At 42.1% G+C, this 21,510-nt stretch overlaps 1 long non-coding RNA gene across 1 annotated transcript; it reads right to left on the reverse strand.

Annotated features, from left to right (window-relative positions):
* Positions 1–2,403: 2,403 nt before the first annotated feature.
* LOC123740289 (uncharacterized) lies at positions 2,404–12,388 on the reverse strand. Its single transcript, XR_006768282.1, has 2 exons — positions 12,346–12,388; positions 2,404–3,233 (listed from the first exon to the last, which is right to left on the reverse strand). It is a non-coding gene; the product is annotated as an uncharacterized lncRNA (long non-coding RNA).
* Between the last annotated feature and the right edge of the window lie 9,122 nt (positions 12,389–21,510).

Genomic DNA, 21,510 nt, shown 5'->3' on the forward strand with positions numbered 1-21,510 from the left:
TGTGTCGCTCTCTTCTCTGTTTTACCCTGCGAGGCAAAACAGCGAGACCGTATATATACGAACCACACATATACCACGCACGTGTTTGCATTGATTAAAGTACAGCTATATCAGAAGTTACCATGAGCTGACTATTTTGTTCTGTTACCAGAAAAGAACTGTCGCAACATTAACACTAAACATTAAAGATGGTCTCGTCTAACATGGTCTCCTCGTAATTGAATGAATCCTCCACCAGGCTCGGCGTTAGGTATTTGTCATCCCACTGGTCTGAACTTGGAATCGGTCTGTATCTCACCATCTGCTCCGTCATCGATCTCTCCAGAGCCCTGGAAATGAGACCTCTCGCACAAGGGACCAAACAACAACCACATAATATCAACACAGTCATACGGGTGAAAGCAGCCCACAACACAGTGATTACAACCTTTTTCCATTTTCCGAATGTACTATCAAACCATCCCGTGAGTGCCGTGTCCACCCCGGAATTTTCTGCTAACTCCTGAGCTAAATTGTTTAGACCGGCATTCAGATCAGAAAATCACACACACACCACCCTTTTCAGCCTGAAGCATATCCAAAGCTATTCTATTCTGCAATACCATCAAAGTGGTCGCAGCTGTCTGTTCTGCTAACCCTTGAATTGCCTCTCTGGTATAGTTGATGAAACGCTGTTGGTTATAATAAATGTAATTTATCCAATCCACATTTTTATTGAGAGTCGACCAGCAAAAAAGACTTGATTCCAATCCAGCCCATATCTGATTCCTAGCTTTAAACTCATCAGGCACCCCTTTGGAACCCCAATGCTATCAATGTAAATTCTATCGTCAAAGGACCCTGACGGAGCACTCCTCCCCTCTCTTTCACCTGGCACTAGGTCTTTGTGTTGTATAAGGGTGAAGGGCATGCCTAACTGTACCACTGCACAAATACCAGTCCAATTTGCAGGCAGGTTTGGCGACAGCTTCATACCTCCACACAACCACCAGACATCCGCTCTCGGCCTTTTTATCTTACTAAAGTCCTCGGAACTCAACCACCCAGTCAGGTCCCTCATTGTCTCGTCAGTTGTAACATTCTCTGTCCTATTGCATGTTCTTACTTCCCCTACGTTCCATCCGTGTGTGTTGTGTCGAGCCACACAATAATAGTCTCCTCCTGCGACTGTGAAAGGGGGAAGTCTGGATCTAATGGGCACATAGGATACAGATAATGCAGATCAGTGCAACTGTCTGGCTTCCTTGCCTTCATGAACAGCTTTACCATTCAGGCCATTCCCCTTGGTAAATTAATTCCATCGGGTAGAAAGGGGATGGTTGTCAACTGAAGTTTGGCTGTTGCGCAGGCATAACCTTCTTCTTTAGCTACTGATCTAGCTGTATACTGAATCCATTCCAGCCATAGGTTGGAATCCCCAAACCAAGTCTCCACCTCAATCACTTCCTTAAGATCTTTCGTCTGAACTATCCTCACCGGTCCTTGGCTCTGGATGACTACACGGGTAATGTCCGTTTTATCAGGGGTACTACTGGTATTCTGGCTGGCGGTAGAACTATCTCCTGTCCTAACCTCTACTACTCAGAATGGTACCGCAGTGTCGACAATGGTCTGGTCAAGGCCAACATACCATAACCCTAAATCCTCTTTCTTTATGCTTTAATTGGTCATTCCTATCTTCAAGCAATACTTCCCTTGCTCTGGATTGCAGTCAAAAACCCTAGCTTTCACTATACACCATCTGTTTCTATATTGGGTGTGTGGATAGACATAGCCTTCTCTCTCTGTGTGAGCTATGACCTGATTCCATGAGTTACACCGGGATCTACACATATCTTCCCCATGAAGTCCGAGTCCTAGACTGCCAGGAGGTTAGGGACCCCATTTGGTCTGCAGAGAACTCTATTGAGACATCCTTCCTAACTCTACTCTCACTTCCTTTTTATCCAGATCGAGTGACCTTTTGTACCTAGGCCATAAAAACTCCTCATCTTCTACACTATGGGTCAAGTTACCACTTTCTGACTTCTCGAGTGGTTCATGGTGTATTAGGAATATGGCTTACACAATCAGACAGCTCAGACAGACCAGTACCCCTGTAAAGCCCCACCCCCTCCCGGTGAATATATCACTGGCTAGAGGCTAACCCAAACTTTCACTTCTATGAACGCACACAGTGAGTATCGGGCGGGTTAGGGAATCTTCGTTAGAGAGGTAACCCCCGAACCTTATTGGTATTCGGTTCTTCTCCTAACTCTGTGATTGTTCGACAGTGTCAGTGTGTCTTACCCTCCCGCATTGTGTGATATGAACCCAGGTTGCTCTTTCAGCTATTCTCACCGCGAAGGCTATTACCAGGAACACTTGATATGGGCCCTCCCACCATGGCTGCTTCCAGTTCTTTTCTCCTCAGGGACTGGATCCACACCCAGTCTCCTGGTTGGATTGAGTGAATCATCTTCTCCTGTAATTCACCTGTTGGACACAAAGTCTCGGACATACGGGTTTGGTTAACCATGTGTTCTGTTAGTATATCTTCAACTTCTATGTCTACCTGTTCTGGCCTCCCTAACTCTGGCATTCTATATGGTTTACCTGATCAGCTAAAATGTAATCCATTATTTAAAGAGATAGATCCTAGTAAATCAACTACCCTAATTGTGTCCAACCAGTAAGTTGGGACCGCTTCTTCCCATTTAATATACTTATCTATAAAAAAAATGTTTTTTAAGTAGTTCGTTATCCAATAGGCCACAAAGTGTTTCCGAACCTGCTCTACTATCCCCCCTTTTGACACATGGCTCTGCCCAAATTTTCCTAAATTACTAATAATTACTTTTAATAAAATCTCAAATTTGACTTCAGGACTACTTATACTAAAATAACTCCTTTAATTAACCCCACATCAATAGGTCCTTGGGACCCTAACATGGAGGGTACCGCTTTTAACTCTTCTTCCTGTTCCTAATTTAAAAACAAATCATCCTGGCATTAATCGGGCCCCACGTCTAAGTGGACCCCAGGTTAAGTTCTCACTTCTACAATTCAGTTTGCATCTATACCTGCCTAAAACTTAACTATGCTGCTCTCCACTCAGTAACTGTTATCTAACAATTCTGTATCACTTCTATCTTCTCTCAATCCTGACTTATTATGTGATTCTTACCTTCTGCTCTCTATCTTGCGCTCCTCCTGGCCCACCCTTTTGACACAAGGCTCTCATGTATTTTAGCCTGTTTAGGATAGGGGGCAGTATTGACACGGCTGGATAAAAAAACATACCCGATTTAATCTGGTTACCACTCCTACCCAGTAACTAGAATATGCATATACTTATTACATATGGATAGAAAACACCCTAAATTTTCTAAAACTGTTTGAATGGTGTCTGTGAGTATAACAGAACTCAAATGGCAGGTCAAAACCTGAGAGATTCCTTTACAGGAAGTGGCCTGTCTGACCATTTCTTGAACTTATTTTCCATCTCTATCATTTACTAAGGATCTCTGCTCTAACGTGACACTTCCCACGTCGTCCATAGGCGCTCAGAGCCCGGGAAAAAACAGAATGTCGTCATTCCAGCCCCAGGCTGAAACACATTATCGCCTTTCTCAAGTGGCCGATCAAGGGACACTGGGCTTATGCTCGTGACCCCGACCGCCCCCGCCTTTGGGATTTTTTCCTTTGTTTGCCGAAAAGGAGATTCCCTGTCGGAATATTATCGCTTTTCTACGAGAAAAATGTCGTAAAAATTGATTTTAAACAGCGGTTGACATGCTTCGAAGTACGGTAATGGAATATTTAGAATTTTATTGTCACGAATTGCGCCATGCGCGCGACACTTCTTTACTATTTCGGATAGTGTCTGGAACGCACGAACAAAACGCCGCTATTCGGATATAACGATGGATTATTTTGGACCAAACCAACATTTGTTATTGAAGTAGCAGTCCTGGGTGTGCATTCTGACAAAGACAACAAAAGGTAATGAAACTTTTATAATAGTAAATATGATTATGGTGAGTGCTAAACTTGCCGGGTGTCTAAATAGCGAGCCCGTGATGCCTGGGCTATGTACTTAGAATATTGCAAAATGTGCTTTCACCAAAAAGCTATTTTAAAATCGGACATATCGAGTGCATAGAGGAGGTCTGTATCTATAATTCTTAAAATAATTGTTATGCTTTTTGTGAACGTTTATCGTGAGTAATTTAGTAAAATGTTAGCGAATTCCCGGAAGTTTGCGGGGGTATGCTAGTTCTGAACGTCACATGCTAATGTAAAAAGCTGTTTTTTATATAAATATGAACTTGATTGAACAAAACATGCATGTATTGTATAACATAATGTCCTAGGGTTGTCATCTGATGAAGATCATCAAAGGTGAGTGCTGCATTTAGCTGTCTTCTGGGTTTTGGTGACATTATATGCTGGCTTGAAAAATGGGTGTCTGATTATTTCTGGCTTGGTACTCTGCTGACATAATCTAATGTTTTGCTTTCGTTGTAAAGCCTTTTTGAAATCGGACAGTGTGGTTAGATTAACGAGAGTCGTGTCTTTAAATGGCTGTAAAATAGTCATATGTTTGAGAAATTGAAGTAATAGGATTTTTAAGGTTTTGAAAATCGCGCCACAGGCTGGCAGTGGCTGTTACGTAGGTGGGACGAATTCGTCCCGCCTAGCCCATAGAGGTTAATTTGCTAAATTGTAATTACTCTGCTACTATGGCCTATTTATTGCCTTACCTCCTTAATCCATTTGCACACACTGTATATAGATTTTTCTGTCGTGTTATTGACTGTACGTTTGTTTATCCCACTTGTAACTCTGTGTTGTTTGTGTCGCACTGCTATGCTTTATCTTGGCCAGGTCGCAGTTGTAAATGAGAACTTGTTCTCAACTGGCCTACCTGGTTAAATAAATAAATAAAATCTTAACTTTATTGACAACACCCAAATGGATACTGTCATTAACGCAGTTCTTCAATAATTACACATAATTCTTAATGCTTTAGCAAACATTTTATTAAACAGGACATTCAAAAATAGCAAGCGTCCCACCTAGCACATAGAGGTTAACAGTTTCATTAATTCATTGTAATTAACTTAATCATTATGACACACCCCTCTCTATTGTCATTGGTTGCACTAATTGCACTGTTCGTCTACATAACCTGGTTCAAGTATTGATGACATCACCCTGTAGAAGGCACAGTGATGCTGAAACAATGGTAAATACCCAATAAATGACTGGGAGTTTATATATGGAGTGTGGGACTCTCTTTATTTTGATAGTTTATAACTCTTATGAATGTTCCATCTTTATGTGTTTTTCAGGCAGCCTGGGAAAGAACTGAAAAAATCAAGACAGAGACACCAGAAAGACCCAAGAAGACTTGGACGCAGCATCAGAGGACAGAGAGGGATGTTCAGAACTCCCTCAGTCTGGTCAGTTGGTGAGGGTAGACTTGGAGGCTGCTTACCTGACATGGAGGAAGTCCCCCTCCTCTCCCCTAACTTCCCTATACCCCCTCCTCTCCCCTACCTTCCCTATACCCCCTCCTCTCCCCTACCTTCCCTATACCCCCTCCTCTCCCCTAACTTCCCTATACCCCTCCTCTCCCCTACCTTCCCTATACCCCCCTCCTCTCCCCTACCTTCCCTATACCCCCTCCTCTCCCCTACCTTCCCTATACCCCCTCCTCTCCCCTATCTTCCCTATACCCCCCTCCTCCTCCCCTACCTTCCCTGTGCCCCCACCTCCTCTCCCTTACCTTCCCTATACCCCTCCTCTCCCTTACCTTCCCTATACCCCCTCCTCTCCCCTACCTTCACTATGCCCCCTCCTCTCCCCTACCTTCCCTATACCCCCCTCCTCTCCCCTACCTTCCCTATACCCCCTCCTCTCCCCTACCTTCCCTATACCCCCTCCTCTCCCCTACCTTCCCTATACCCCTCCTCTCCCCTACCTTCCCTATACCCCCTCCTCTCTGCCACCTTCCCTATACCCCCCTCCTCTCCCCTACCTTCCCTATACCCCTCCTCTCCCCTACCTTCCCCATAACCCCCTTCTCTCCCCTACCTTCCCTATACCCCTCCTCTCCCCTACCTTCCCTATACCCCCTCCTCTCCTCTACCTTCCCTATACCCCCTCCTCTCCCCTACCTTCCCTATACCCCCTCCTCTCCCCTACCTTCCCTATACCCCCCCCGTCCCCTATTATGTTGGACCATCATGTTTATTTGTTTGAATCTTGTCTTTGTTTGTGATTAGGTTAGAAGAGAATGACTCCTCAACCCAAGAGGCCCTGGAGCAGCTGTGATCAGGTTAGAAGAGAATGACTCCTCAACCCAAGAGGCCCTGGAGTAGCTGTGATCAGGTTAGAAGAGAATGACTCCTCAACCCAAGAGGCCCTGGAGCAGCTGTGAGTGATCATCAGTGTGGGAGCATTTGGGAACATTTAAAGAAGGTGTCACGTACTGACCAGTATAAGGGTTATTTGTGTTTGTAGTTTGGTCAGGACGTGGCAGAGGGTATTTGTTTTATGTGGTTCGGGGTGGTGGTTTGCTTAGAAGGGTGTTTGATTTATTAATCCCGGGTTTTGGGTTATGTTCTGTTTTTTGTATTTCTATGTTCTCTCTAGTTTAGTATTTCTATGTTAGGTATTTGGGTGTTGGACTCTCAATTGGAGGCAGGTGTTTGTAGTCGGCTTTGATTGAGAGTCCTATATATTGGTATGTGTTATGTTTGTGTTTTGTGGGAGATTTTTCTGTGTGCCTTGTGCCTTACTAGACTGTTATTCGTCGCTGTGTCTTTTTGGTGAATGTGTTTATTTTTGGTTCACCTTCTTTGCCAATTAAATAAAAAAAGATTAGTGCACATTTCCCCGCTGCGTCTTGGTCTGCTTCATCCGACGCCAACCGTTACAGAAGGTTCCTGGCAAAGAGTATTGACTGTTACGTAAAGGGTCAGAGCCACTGAGTAGACAAAATATTAAGGATACCTTCCTAATATTGAGTTACGCCTGGTCAGTTTGTCATGGAAAGAAAGGTGTCCTTAATGTTTTGTGTAAATTACATAATAATTATACATTTATGGATTCTTTTATGTAGCCTATTGTTTTCTTTTTATTCAACCTGCCATCTACCCACCTGGGGACTGCGGGTTATGAGAGAACCCCACATCACTAGCTTCTCTTTATTCAACCTGCCATCTACCCACCTGGGGACTGAGGGTTATGAGAGAACCCCCACATCACTAGCTTCTCTTTATTCAACCTGCCATCTACCCACCTGGGGACTGAGGGTTATGAGAGAACCCCCACATCACTAGCTTCTCTTTATTCAACCTGCCATCTACCCACCTGGGGACTGAGGGTTATGAGAGAACCCCACATCACTAGCTTGCATGTTCTGCAGCCTTGTAAAGATAAGGAGGGGACGACTGGGAGGCAGGTTGGCATTTATTGTCATGAATCTTGCCCTGGAGGCAGGTTGGCATTTATTGTCATGAATCTTGCCCTGGAGGCAGTTCAGCAAAGTATTCACTGGCTTGCACAGGCACAAAGTAATACAATCCTATTTTAATCCTAACCTCAACCCTAACCTCACTGCTAATCCTTCCCTTAAATTAAGACCATAAAACATTTTCCACAGCCAATTCTGACTTTGCAGCTGACATATCTAGAGGAAATCGCACAGTTCTACCTCCAGGTCAAGATTCATGACAAACGTCAACATGAGACAGGGAGAAGCAATGTAAAAATCAATAACGAAATTGTTTTCACAGTTAACATGCTTTTTCTTGTTTCAAGTATGTTTTATTATGAAAAGTACAATATAACCATGTATACTTGTACAACTATGGAGCGTATGTCCACATATAATTGTACAATTTGTTTTTCCAACATAAAAGACAAGAAATTATCACATTGGTATTTTAACGGTGTTATTGTCAGAGTTGAAATGTTTAAACAGAGGATCCATCTAAAACAGGATAAAACAATTGCAGTATGTTGTGAGAATGTTACTTTAACGTCGACTCATAACGTCACACTATAACTTCATGGGAGTCTTGTGGAAAGACTGCATGTTGTTTTGGGTGGATTGAGTGACGTCTTCATCAACATTTGCAGAATATTCCGGTAGTATTTTCACCTCTTGTCGGCTGCAGACATTTATAAGGAGTTCCAGTAGTTTATTTGCCATTTGCAGGTATTAAAAGTAATACATACATTGTAATTCCTTGTTGGATCTCTCTCACATACAGGACAGTACATACCAGAGGAGGCTGCTGAGGGGAGGACGGCTCATAATAATGTCTGGAACAGAGTGAATTAAATGGAACACATGGAAACCACGTGTTTGATACCATTCCACTTATTCCACTCCAGCCATTACAAGCCTGTCCTCCCCAAATAAGGTCCCACCAACCTCCTGTGGTACAAACATAAACAGTAAAATATATCATAAAAAATGCAAAGTGGTAAAAGATCAGAAAATATTACAAGCCTGTCATGTGTGTGTGTCCAGTGTGTTTGTGTGTGTGTCCAGTGTGTCAAGCGTGTGTGTGTCCAGTGTGTCAAGCGTGTGTGTGTCCAGTGTGTCAAGCGTGTGTGTCCAGTGTGTCAAGCGTGTGTGTGTCCAGTGTGTCAGTGTGTGTGTCCAGTGAGTGTGTGTGTCCAGTGAGTGTGTGTGTCCAGTGTGTGTGTGTGTGTCCAGTGGGTGTGTGTGTGTCCAGTGTGTGTGTGTGTGTGTCCAGTGTGTGTGTGTGTGTGTCCAGTGTGTGTGTGTGTCCAGTGGGTCCAGTGTGTGTGTGTGTGTATGTCCAGAGTGTGTGTTTGTTCAGTGTGTGTGTGTGTGTTTCAGTGTGTGTGTGTGTGTGTGTGTGTGTGTGTGTGTTCAGAGTGTGTCCAGTGTGTGTCCGTTCAGTGTGTGTGTGTGTGTGTGTGTTTCAGTGTGTGAGTATGTGCCCAGTGTGTGTGTGTGTGTGTGTGTGTGTGTGTGTGTGTGTTCAGTGTGTGTGTGTGTGTGTGTGTGTGTGTGTGTTCAGTGTGTGTGTGTCCAGTGTCTGTGTGTGTTCAGTGTGTGTGTGTGTTGAGTGTGTCGAGTGTGTTGAGTGTGTGTGTGTTGAGTGTGTGTGTGTTGAGTGTGTGTTTATGTTTGTGTGTGTGTTCAGTGTTGTGTGTGTCCATGTGTGTGTGTGTGTGTGTGTGTGTGTCCAGTGTGTGTGTGTGTGTGTGTGTGTGTGTGTGTCCAGTGTGTGTGTGTGTGTGTGTGTCCAGTGTGTGTGTGTGTGTGTGTGTGTCCAGTGTGTGTGTGTGTCTGTCCAGTGTGTGTGTGTCTGTCCAGTGTGTGTGTGTCTGTCCAGTGTGTGTGTGTGTGTGTGTTTCCAGTGTGTGTGTGTCTGTCCAGTGTGTGTGTGTGTGTGTGTCTGTCCAGTGTGTGTGTGTCGAGTGTGTGTGTTTCGAGTGTGTGTGTGTGTCGAGTGTGAGTGTGTGTCGAGTGTGAGTGTGTGTGTGTGTTGGGTGTTGAGTGTGTTTATGTGTGTGTGTCCAGTTTGTGTCCAGTGTGTGTGTGTGTTCAGTGTGTGTGTATGTCCAGAATGTGTGTGTGTGTGTGTGTGTTGAGTGTGTGTGTGTGTGTTGAGTGTGTGTGTGTGTGTGTTCAGTGTGTGTGTGTGTGTGTGTGTTCAGTTTGTGTGTTGAGAGTGTGTGTGTTGAGTGTGTGTGTGTGTTCAGTTTGTGTCCAGTGTGTGTGTGTGTGTGTGTGTGTCCAGTTTGTGTCCAGTGTGTGTGTGTGTGTGTCTGTGTCCAGTGTGTGCGTGTGCGTCCAGTTTGTGTCCAGTGTGTGTGTGTGTGTGTGTGTGTGTGTGTGTGTGTGTGTGTGTGTGTGTGTGTGTGTGCGTCCAGTGTCTGTATGTGTCCAGTGTGTGTCCAGTGTGTGTCCAGTGTGTGTCCAGTGTGTGTGTGTGTGTCCAGTCTGTGTCCAGTGTGTGTGTGTGTGTGTCCAGTTTGTGTCCAGTGTGTGTGTGTGTGTGTGTCCAGTGTGTGTCCAGTGTGTGTGTGTTTGTGTCCAGTGTGTGTGTGTGTGAGTGTGTGAGTGTGTGAGTGTGTGCAACCAGTGTGTGTGTGTCCAGTGTGTGTGTTGAGTGTGTGTATATCCAGTGTGTGTGTCCAGTGTGTGTGTTTGTGTCCAGTTATTATTTCAGGGACACTGAAGAGTCAATATAATAAACCCCAAACCCTGGATAGAGGGGCTCAGTGAATGTGGAGGTGAATGTGATCAGGTGGGTCAGTGTGTCAGAGGAGGCTCTATAGAAGGACAGAGTGCCGGCTGGCCAGTCCAGATACACTCCTACTCTGTGGGAGCTGGAGGAGGGGACGTCTATGGTAGTGGAGTTATTATTATATCTGGCAATGTATCTGTTGTCAGAGCAGAACAGACTCCAGGACTTGTCATTGTATCCAAGCCAACAGTCATCAACCCCTCCTCTCCTGCTGATTCCTTTATATGTTACTCCTATAACAGCCCCCCCACTCCACTCTACCTCCCAGTAACAGCGCCCAGTCAGACCCTCTCTACACAGCACCTGTCTACAGTAGTCAAATCTCTCTGGGTGATCAGGATACGGCAGCTCCTCTCTCCTACATGTCACCTTTCTGTTCTCCTCAGACAGAGAGAGGAGTCTGTTTACTGTGTTTAGGTCCAGTGTGAGATCACAGACATCTGATGGATGAAACCAGACACAATATTAGAAATCATCATCATTCACATTAGAATGTTAACTCACTTTTCACTAATTCATTTAATGTAGATGTTTCTAGGTATCAAAAGGAGAAGTTAAGGTAACTTGAGACTTGTTGAATGATCACATATACTGTATGGTAATATAAAAAACACTTATTCCCATTAATTACACACAAACACTCACACACACACAGACACACATACATTGTCAAAGTAACTCTTTGTAAACGTTGGTGTCCCTGATTTCTGTTTCTGTAGAACGACAGCTGATATTCAATATGACCAAGTCAGTAATGATGGTGGTCTTTGACTTTGACTTAACTTGAATTAAGACTTATTCTTAGTCAAATTCTTCACAGCAGTCAACACTCACATTTTCTAAGTCCAGGTTTCATTCTGAACTCTCCACCATGTTCCACACTGTAGCGGTAAGCAGAAAAACAGACAGTCAATGAGGGATACACCTGAACTCACACACACACACACACAGTTAGCATATAACTTTGTCCAAGTGGTGGTCAGAATGTTTGTCTTAACTAGCCTGAAAAGTCCAACATGTCTGATATGAACATTGACATAAACCCTCCACATACTTGAGTTTCTCCAGTCTGCAGTGTGGATCCTCCAGTCCAGCAGAGAGCAGTCTGACTCCTGAGTCTCCTGGGTGATTGTAGTTCAGGTCCAGCTCTCTCAGGTGTGAGTGGTTTGACCTCAGAGCTGAGACCAGAGAAGCACAGCCTTCCTCTGTGACTAGACAGCCTGACAGCCTGCAAAGAGTCAAATCATATTAAAACCACACTGCTATTCTTTGGTGGTGAAAATAGTGGCAGTATATTTTTTCAACATATTTAGATATATCAGTGTCCTGAAACCTTCCATATCTATTCGTAAATTAATATATCGTCATTAAAAATGACAAATTATCAAAGTTTTGCCTGCAGATAGAAACATGTATAGTACAAATATTTGAGTAGACTGACCAGACCAGTTTAAAAGCAGTATCAGTCAAAAGACAGACAGTGAGGTATCAGATTTAGATTGTATTGAGTATACAGTCCACACCATATCTATTTTGACAGTGAAAATAACATTTTAAATGTGGCTCTAAACTCCAACATTTTGGATTTCAGATCAAATGTTTCATATGAGGTGACAGTATATAATGTCACCTTTTATTTGAGGATATTTTCATACATATCTGTTTCACCATTTAGAAAAATGAAAGCACTTTATGTATCTAGTCCCCCTATTTAAAGAAGTCATGTTTTCTGACCAATTCACTCATAGTGTATTAAAGTAGTCACAAGTTGAGTATTTGATCCGATATTCCTTGAACGCAGCGACTACATCAAGCTTGTGACTCAAACTCGTTGATTGATTTTGCAGTTTGTTTTGGTTGTGTTTTGGGTTATGTTTTGCCCAATATTAAAATGGTGGATGTTTTCTAAGTGAGAAGATACATGCTGGTGCATAGCACCACATTTAAAACTGTAAGCTTCACTGTCCAAACACATATGGTGTGGACTATGTGTGTCTGGTAAAAACATGTGGATCTGGTGAACAGTTATCACTTGTTGACCAACTACAGGAATACTGACCTCAGAGTCTCCAGTTTACAGTGGGGATTCCCCAGTCCAGCAGAGAGCAGCTTCACTCCTGAATCCTTCAGGTCATTGTTACTCAGGTCCAGCTCTCTCAGGTGTGAGGGGTTTGACCTCAGAGCTGAGACCAGAGAAGCACAGCCTTCCTCTGTGACTCGACAGCCAGACAGCCTGCAAAGAGTCAAATCATATTAAAGTCACACTGCTATTCTTTGGTGGTGAAAATAGTGGCAGTATATTTTTTCAACATATAAAACCTTCCATATCTATTCGTAAATTAATACATCGTCATTAAAAATGAGAAATTATCAACGTTTTGCCTGCAGATAGAAACATGTATAGTACAAATATTTGAGTAGACTGACCAGACCAGTTTAAAAGCAGTATCAGTCAAAAGACAGACAGTGAGGTATCAGATTTAGATTGTATTGAGTATACAGTCCACACCATATCTATTTTGACAGTGAAGCTGACATTTTAAATGTGGCTCTATACTCCAACATTTTGGATTTCAGATCAAATGTTTCATATGAGGTGACAGTATATAATGCCACCTTTTATTTGAGGATATTTTCATACATATCTGTTTCACCATTTAGAAAAATAAAAGCACTTTATGTATCTAGTCCCCCTCTTTAAAGAAGTCATATGTTTTCATATGTTTTCTGACCAATTAACTCATAGTGTGTTAAAATAGTCAAAAGTTTAGTATTTGGTCCCATATTCTTTGACTGCAATGACTTCATCAAGCCTGTGACTGCCATGATTGAGAAAGATAATGAATAATAATGAGTGAGAAAGTTACAGAGGCTACAACAAAACATGCTAACCTCTCACCATTACCAATAACAGAGACTACAACAAAACATGCTAACCTCTCACCATTACCAATAACAGAGGCTACAACAAAACATGCTAATCTCTCACCATTACCAATAACCGAGGCTACAACAAAACATGCTAACCTCTCACCATTACCAATAACAGAGGCTACAACAAAACATGCTAACCTCTCACCATTACCAATAACAGAGACTACAACAAAACATGCTAACCTCTCACCATTACCAATAACAGAGCATACAACAAAACATGCTAACCTCTCACCATTACCAATAACAGAGACTACAACAAAACATGCTAACCTCTCACCATTACCAATAACAGAGACTACAACAAAACATGCTAACCTCTCACCATTACCAATAACAGAGGATACAACAAAACACTTGTTGACCAACTACATGAATACTGACCTCAGAGTCTCCAGTCTGCAGTGGGGATTCCCCAGTCCAGCAGAGAGCAGCTTCACTCCTGAATCCTTCAGGTCATTGTTACTCAGGTCCAGCTCTCTCAGGTGTGAGGGGTTTGAACTGAGAACTGAGGCCAAAACTTTACAGGATGTGTTTCTGAGTTTACAGCCAGTGATTCTGCCAACACAGAAGAAATACAATGACAGACAGGTTGTATTACAATGATACGCTTAGCTTGCCCTGTTTACGCTGTTACCCGTTTACAAATAATGTGTTGGGTTTGACCTCAGAGCTGAGACCAGAAAAGCACAGCCTTCCTCTGTAACTAGACAGCCTGACAGCCTGCAAAGAGTCAAATAATCTTGTAGAGAGAAAAATGTATAATACAAATATTTGAGTAGACTGACCAGACCAGTTTAAAAAGCAGTATCAGTCAAAAGACAGACAGTGAGGTATCAGATTTAGATTGTATTGAGTATACAGTCCACACCATATCTATTTTGACAGTGAAGATAACATTTTAAATGTGGCTCTAAACTCCAACATTTTGGATTTCAGATCAAATGTTTCATATGAGGTGACAGTATATAATGTCACCTTTTATTTGAGGATATTTTCATACATATCTGTTACACCATTTAGAAAAATAAAAGCACTTTATGTATCTAGTCCCCCTATTTAAAGAAGTGATATGTTTTCTGACCAATTAAATCATAGTGTATTAAAATAGTCAAAAGTTTTGTATTTGGTCCCATATTCCATTAAAGCAACGACTACATCAAGCTTGTGACTCAAACTCGTTGGTTGCATTTGCAGTTTGTTTTGGTTGTGTTTTGGGTTATGTTTTGCCCAATAAAAAAATAGTGGATGATGACTGGATTAACATCCTAACCTCTCACCATTACCAATAACAGAGGTTACAACAAAACATGCTAACCTCTCACCATTACCAATAACAGAGGCTACAACAAAACATGCTAACCTCTCACCATTACCAATAACAGAGGCTACAACAAAACATGCTAACCTCTCACCATTACCAATAACAGAGGCTACAACAAAACATGCTAACCTCTCACCATTACCAATTTATTTATTTGTTTCACCTTTATTTTAAAAGAAATAAAATAATAAACCCCAATGAGTCGTGCACAACCCGTGTCCAAATTAAGCACCTCACATTGTGGTTACTCACGACTTGGTAGATATTCCCTCAGCGAAGTATGGCAGTTCCATGCAGGTTTCCTCACAAAGTCCAAGGCAGCACAGCTACCCATGCAGACAGTACTCCTTAGCCGTAACCGATATCCCCATGGCAACACGAACTAGTTAAGCTTCCCAAGCAATTATCTCCCGGTGTCACACGATGCTAGGCTAACCTCTAGGCTGGCTAATACCTCCACGACGAGACGGTAGCTTCAGTCTTTACTAAGTTTTAACTAAATTATAACAACTCTTTTATTAAATAAAACATGTATTTCCCTTCATGTCTTAGTAGCTATGGGTTTTGTTGTAGTTCTGTCGTCTTCTTTTATAATTTTTCTTCACCAACCGTCCTGAGGTAAAACGTCCATCCTTTCATCAACGTCTTTTTCCCTCCCGTTAACCAGGTCAACTCCCATTGGCCACAACTTAACAAGCAACCTTATTGGTCAAAACGTAAACTTCAAAGTAAAACAAACTATTCACTTATACATTAAATAAATATTTCTTCAAAAAGCATAATGCATTAACAACATTACAGTTTAGGAGCAATTCAATCATCTTTTAAATATAATACCAATTAATTATAACAAATAAACTCAATACTTGGTTCAAACAAGGGTATTACACAAACATACAGTCAATAATACAGTAGAAAAATAAGTCTATATACAATGTGAGCAAATGAAGTGAAATAAGGGAGGTAAAGGCAAAAAAAGGCCATGGTGGCAAAGTAAATACAATATAGCAAGTAAAACACTGGAATGGTAGATATGCAGTGGAAGAAAGTGCAAAGTAGAAATAATGGGGAGCAAAGGAGCTAAATAAATAAATACAGTAGGGGAAGAGGTAGTTGGGCTAAATTATAGATGGGCTATGTACAGGTGCAGTAATCTGTGAGCTGCTCTGACAGCTGGTGCTTAAAGCTAGTGAGGGAGATAAGTGTTTCCAGTTTTAGAGATTTTTGTAGTTCGTTCCAGTCATTGGCAGCAGAGAACTGGAAGAAGAGGCGGCCGAAGGAGGAATTGGCTTTGGGGGTGACCAGAGAGATATACCTGCTGGAGCGCGTGCTACAGGTGGGTGCTGCTAAGGTGACCAGTGAGCGGAGATAAGGGGGGACTTTACCTAGCAGGGTCTTGTAGATGACCTGGAGCCAATGGGTTTGGCGACGAGTATGAAGCGAGGGCCAGACAATGAGAGCGTACAGGTCGCAGTGGTGGGTAGTACAGTGGGGGGAAAAAGTATTTGATCCCCTGCTGATTTTGTACTTTTGCCCACTTACAAAGAAATGATCAGTCTATAATTTTAATGGTAGGTTTATTTGAACAGTGAGAGACAGAATAACAGCAAAAAAATCCAGAAAAAAACGCATGTCAAAAATGTTATACAATTATTTGCATTTTAATGAGTGAAAAAGTATTTGATCCCTCTGCAAAACATGACTTAGTACTTGGTGGCAAAACCCTTGTTGGCAATCACAGAGGTCAGACGTTTCTTGTAGTTGGCCACCAGGTTTGCACACAACTCAGGAGGGATTTTGTCCCACTCCTCCTTGCAGATCTTCTCCAAGTCATTAAGTTTCGAGGCTGACGTTTGGCAACTTGAACCTTCATCTCCCTCCACAGATTTTCTATGGGATTAAGGTCTGGAGACTGGCTAGGCCACTCCAGGACCTTAATGTGCTTCTTCTTGAGCCACTCCTTTGTTGTCTTGGCCGTGTGTTTTGGGTCATTGTCATGCTGGAATACCCATCCACAACCCATTTTCAATGCCCTGGCTGAGGGAAGGAGGTTCTCACCCAAGATTTGACGATATATGGCCCCATCCATCGTCCCTTTGATGCAGTGATGTTGTCCTGTCCCCTTAGCAGAAAAACACCTCCAAAGCATAATGTTTCCACCTCCATGTTCGACGGTGGGGATGGTGTTCTTGGGGTCATAGGCAGCATTCCTCTTCCTCCAAAGACGGCGAGTTGAGTTGATGTCAAAGAGCTCTATTTTGGTCTCATCTGACCACAACACTTTCACCAGTTGTCCTCTGAGTCATTCAGATGTTCATTGGCAAACTTCAGACGGGCATGTATATGTATTCTTGAGCAGGGGGACCTTGCGGGCGCTGCAGGATTTCAGTCCTTCACGGCGTAGTGTGTTACCAATTGTTTTCTTGGTGACTATGGTCCCAGCTGCCTTAAGATCATTGACAAGATCCTCCCGTGTAGTTCTGGGCTGATTCCTCACCGTTCTCATGATCATTGCAACTCCACGAGGTGAGATCTTGCATGGAGCCCCAGGCCGAGGGATATTGACAGTTCTTTTGTGTTTTTCCATTTGCGAATAATCGCACCAAATGTTGTCACCTTCTCACCAAGCTGCTTGACGATGGTCGTGCAGCCCATTCCAGCCTTGTGTAGGTCTACAATCTTGTCCCTGACATCCTTGGAGAGCTCTTTGGTCTTCGCCATGGTGGAGAGTTTGGAATCTGATTGATTGATTGCTTCTGTGGACAGGTGTCTTTTTTACAGGTAACAAGTTGCGGTTAGGAGCACTCCTTTTAAGAGTGTGCTCCTAATCTCAGCTCGTTACCTGTATAAAAGACACCTGGGAGCCAGAAATCTTTCTGATTGAGAGGGGGTCAAATACTTATTTCCCTCATTAAAATCCAAATCAATTTATAACATTTCTGACATGAGTTTTTATGGATTTTTTTGTTGTTATTCTGTCTCTCACTGTTCAAATAAACCTACCATTAAAATTATAGACTGATCCTTTCTTTGTCAGTGGGCAAACGTACAAAATCAGCAGGGGATCAAATACTTTTTCCCCCCACTGTATATGGGGCTTTGGTGACAAAACGGATGGCACTGTGACAGACTGCATCCAATTCATTGAGTAGGGTATTGGAGGCTATTTTGTAATTGACATCGCCGAAGTCGAGGATTGGTAGGATGGTCAGTTTTATAAGGGTATGTTTGGCAGCATGAGTGAAGGATGCTATGTTGCGAAATAGGAAGCCAATTCTAGATTTAACTTTGGATTGGAGATGCTTATAGTGAGTCTGGAAAGAGAGTTTACCGTCTAACCAGACACCTAGGTATTTGTAGGTGTCCACATATTCTAAGTCAGAACCGTCCAGAGTAGTGATGCTGGACAGGCGGGCAGGTGCAGGCAGCGATCGGTTGAAGAGCATGCATTTAGTTTTACTTGTATTTAAGAGCAGTTGGAGGCCACGGAAGGAGAGCTGTATGGCATTGAAGCTCGCCTGGAGGTTAGTTAACACAGTGTCCAAAGAAGGGCCAGAAGTATACAGAATAACACCAATAACAAAGGGGGTCTGATCTTTGTGCCTCTGTAACTTTCCCATTTATCATTATTCACGATTCATTCCTGATTATTCATAATCATGGTAGCATCCACATGAATGTAGAAGTGTTCAGAAACATCTTCTATTCTTACTGACAATACAAGTGAAGTGACTCCAAAATGACAGGACATTATTCACCATTCAGTTTCTATTAGGAAAAACATAATCCAAAACACAACCAAAACAAACTGAAAAATGAATTCAACAAGTTTGTAGAATCACAAGCTTGATGTAATCACTGCAGGCATGGAATATGGGACTAAATACTAAACTTATGACTACTTTAATACAATATAAGTGAATTTGTCCAAATAATTAAGACTTCTTCAAATGGGAGAACTACGTACAGAAAGTGCTTTAATTTCTAAATGGTAAAACAGATATGTATGAAAATACCCTCAAATAAAAGGTGACATTCTGTAAGGTCACCTAATATGAAACATCTCAAATCCAAAATGCTGGAGCATAGCGCCAAATGTAAAACTGTAAGCTTTTGTTGTGTCTTTCGCTATGCCGGATTAAGTGATATGACATGCTAACCTATAAAATTCTCACTGTAATTAATATTACCTGATTAAGCTAATCATGTAAATGTAATTAACTAGAAAGTCGGGGCACCACGGAAGAACGTTTATAGAGCCGTTATCTTCCTAATAAACTCTTAAAATACTTAGTAATATTTTACATCGATAGCAGTCAATATTAACCCTTATCTTATTTTCAGTCTCATAATGAAAGTTGTAAATTCTTGGCTATCTTCACGAACCCTGGCTAACAAGTTGAATCAGCAATACAAATTTGGGTTTAATTATTTATTTACTAAATACCTAAACTAATCACAGAGAATTACAAATACACCGAATACAAATGATGTCATACATGATGACTGGTTACACAAAGGAAAGGGGTTGGGCTTGAATGAAAGAGCGGGAAGATTTAGGAACAAAGAAACAGCAGCTATGCTATCGTAAATACATTATCTTATGCATTCTAAATTACCGCCCATTTGGAAAAGGAAAATGCAATAAATATTTACTCTGAGCTGCGCTTCGGTAGGTTGGTCGTAGATGCTGGCCGGGTTGGCCAACAGATCTTCCTGTAAACTCGGAAGAATGTCTCTGGTGGTAAATTGGATACGTGGTGGTATCTTCGTCCGTCTGTTAGACTGGATCCGTCGTCCGTCCTTTCCTAGCCCCGTCTACAGCGGCCGCTGCTAACTCAACGGCTAGGAAGTATCACTTCTGTAGTGAATAAGCTCAAAGTTCATACCATTCGCCACCAAAGCTCACGCCGAGGTTGGCTTAGTTCTGTTCTTGACATGTGTGTCCTTCTAACGTAGAGGCTGCAGACCTTACGTACTGGAACCACGTGGTTATCTTTTCGTCAAAGGCTTATATAGTGGAGAGGGGGTGGATGTGTTTATAACCCCTGTCTCTTCACAGGGGTGGGCCACTGATCAAGCAGGGCACTTTCCTTATGAAAACCCAATTCTCTCATTTGGAAGCTAAAATTACATTTAATCTCCTAACAAACAATTTCAATATCAAACATTTCAATTGCATAACAATTCCATGTTACTCTGATAACTAGAGAGTGTATACTTTCTCAGGTACCGTTTATGTCATCCTGTCATCAGTCATAATGTCTCAGATGACAAGCGAACTGACATACATACTCATTACGTTCTCAAACATATTTCCAACTGGTTTTATTACCAAAATATGGTTCCTTTTCCCCATTTGTTTGATGTTCCCAGACTCTCTATATTTAACACAGGCTATTCAAATCCTTCAGTAGGGTAAGAGAGGGGAAGGGAGAAAGGTATTTATGGGGGGCGGTCATAAACCTTACCCACAGGCCAACGTCATGACACTTCACTGTCCAAACACATATGGTGTGGACTATGTGTGTCTGGTAAACACATGTGGATCTGGTGAACAGTTATCACTTGTTGACCAACTACAGGAATACTGACCTCAGAGTCTCCAGTTTACAGTGGGGATCCTCCAGTCCAGTAGAGAGCAGCTTCACTCCTGAATCCTTCAGGTCATTGTTACTCAGGTCCAGCTCTCTCAGGTGTGAGGTGTTTGACCTCAGAGCTGAGACCAGAGAAGCACAGCCTTCCTCTGTGACTCCACAGCCTGACAGCCTGCAAAGAGTCAAATCATATTAAAATCACACTGCTATGCTTTGGTGGTGAAAATAGTGGCAGTATAATTTTTCAACATATTCAGATATCAGTGTCCTGTAACCTTCCATATCTATTGGAAATTAATGTATCATCATTAAAAATGACAAATGATCAAAGTATTGCCTGCAGATAGAAACATATATAGTACAAATATTTGAGTAGACTGACCAGACCAGTTTAAAAAGCAGTATCAGTCAAAAGACAGACAGTGAGGTATCAGATTTAGATTGTATTGAGTATACAGTCCACATCATATCTATTTTGACAGTGAAGCAAACATTTTAAATGTGGCTCTATACTCCAACATTTTGGATTTTAGATCAAATGTTTCATATGAGGTGACAGTATATAATGTCACCTTTTATTTGAGGGTATTTTAATACATACAGTTGAAGTCAGAAGTTTACATACAGTGCGGCAAAAAAGTATTTAGTCAGCCACCAATTGTGCAAGTTCTCCCACTTAAAAAGATGAGAGGCCTGTAAGTTTCATCATAGGTACACTTCAACTATGACAGACAAAATCAGAAAATAAAATCCAGAAAATCACATTGTAGGATTTTTAATGAATTTATTTGCAAATTATGGTGGAAAATAAGTATTTGGTCAATAACAAAAGTTTATCTCAATACTTTGTTATACTCCCTTTGTTGGCAATGACACAGGTCAAATGTTTTCTGTAAGTCTTCACAAGGTTTTCACACACTGTTGCTGGTATTTTGGCCCATTCCTCCATGCAGATGTCCTCTAGAGCAGTGATGTTTTCAACTCCCTCCAAAGATTTTCTATGGGGTTGAGATCTGGAGACTGGCTAGGCCACTCCAGGACCTTGAAATGCTTCTTACGAAGCCACTCCTTCATTGCCCGGGCGGTGTGTTTGGGATCATTGTCATGCTGAAAGACCCAGCCACGTTTCATCTTCAATGCCCTTGCTGATAGAAGGAGGTTTTCACTCAAAATCTCACGATACATGGCCCCATTTATTCTTTCCTTTACACGGATCAGTCGTCCTTGTCCCTTTGCAGAAAAACAGCCCCAAAGCATGATGTTTCCACCCCATGCTACACAGTAGGTATGGTGTTCTTTGGATGCAACTCAGCATTCTTTGTCTTCCAAACACGACAAGTTGAGTTTTTACCAAAAAGTTCTATTTTGG

Source organism: Salmo salar, unplaced genomic scaffold (assembly GCF_905237065.1).
Source record: "Salmo salar unplaced genomic scaffold, Ssal_v3.1, whole genome shotgun sequence".
Classification (NCBI taxonomy): domain Eukaryota; kingdom Metazoa; phylum Chordata; class Actinopteri; order Salmoniformes; family Salmonidae; genus Salmo; species Salmo salar.